The sequence below is a fragment of the Bidens hawaiensis genome, unplaced genomic scaffold (genome assembly GCF_021521415.1).
Source record: "Bidens hawaiensis isolate Kalapana, Puna unplaced genomic scaffold, B.hawaiensis_p1.1 tig00005307_1, whole genome shotgun sequence".
Classification (NCBI taxonomy): Eukaryota; Viridiplantae; Streptophyta; class Magnoliopsida; order Asterales; family Asteraceae; genus Bidens; species Bidens hawaiensis.
The window spans coordinates 1,297,337-1,298,714 of NW_027491338.1; positions in this window are offsets into that span (position 1 = coordinate 1,297,337).

Sequence of the window (1,378 nt, forward strand, 5' to 3'; positions counted from 1 at the left end):
AAAGCAATGTAAGTTCTTCATTCAAAATTTCTTTACCTAACATACAATTACATTTCATTGTTATGCATATTTATGGTCCAAACACCATGTTTTCACCTTTTTCAATTAATACATGTGTTTTCTATAGACTCATGATATGATTTAGGTGGTTCTTTTCATAATTCAGAGAACTGAGTATGAAGCTTTTAGTTTTATTTATAATACATGTGTTTTCTTTAGACTCATGATATGATCAAAATCTATATGTATGTGTAGTATATGTATGTTGCAGGTGAGTGTATTCATATGTGTAGGTGTGTGAAAGGATAATTTTTTTACATCCATATGTGTTGCTTGACACGGTTTTTTTTAAACAAATGCTTGTGTAATGATGATAAGTTTTGGTTTATAGGTTGGATCGACAATTGAAGAAGGGTTGGTGTGCATCATATTTAACGAATGACAAAGTAAAACATTCACATTTAAATACCACTAAGAAGAATTGCGATCTATGCAGTCAATTCTCTTTTTGTCCTGTAAGATGTCTTTTTTTTAAATCCTACTTATTGTTATGAATAACAGTATACAATAAATCCAGGGAGGACAAAAATATCATGTGTAATCTTATTGCATATTATATTATCACATAATTTTATCACTTTTTTTTTCTTAGCACTAAATCATAAAAACATATTTTGAACTAAAATGCGTAATGTATATTTAGGTGTCATCTCATGTATTAATGGGTATCCCGAAAGATGGGTCCGCCATGCCTTTAACCACACTCATAGTGTTAGGGCACGGATTTCCGGTATCCTCAGGAAACATTATTCAGAGCAAATTCAGGATGCAGTATCGTCAAAGGTAACCGGTATCCTAATTACATTATATATGTAACACGATTTTTGCTTCTTTCTATGTTTACCAGGTCAAAGATTTTTATCGTGATCTCCCAAAGACTCGCACTTTCAGTTAATAAAGCGTGACAAGAAAGGAAACGTGCTGATTGAAGGGCTAACGACTAATTAGAGTAATTCCGTAGTTTCCTTAAATATAGGACATATTGTTAGCTTTACTTTTTGTATAAATAGAGCTCAAAACCGGATCATAACACACACTCTAGACACACGAGACTTATTAGTACTCGCATTCTCTGTAATCACGATCAAGTTTGAGCTCCACCACTATAATCACATTTGTTATTAATAAACCGGTGGTGATAGTTTTCACCGCCCGGGGTTTTTTGCTTGTTATCCTAAGGATAATGGGTTTTTTCCTCGCAACAAATCCTTGTGTTCAAGCACTTTAACGTTCATTTCATATAAGCACCAAGTCCCAATTACTAATTTGGTTACAAAATTATCATTGTAAATTTTTGACCAAAACAATTTGGCGCCCA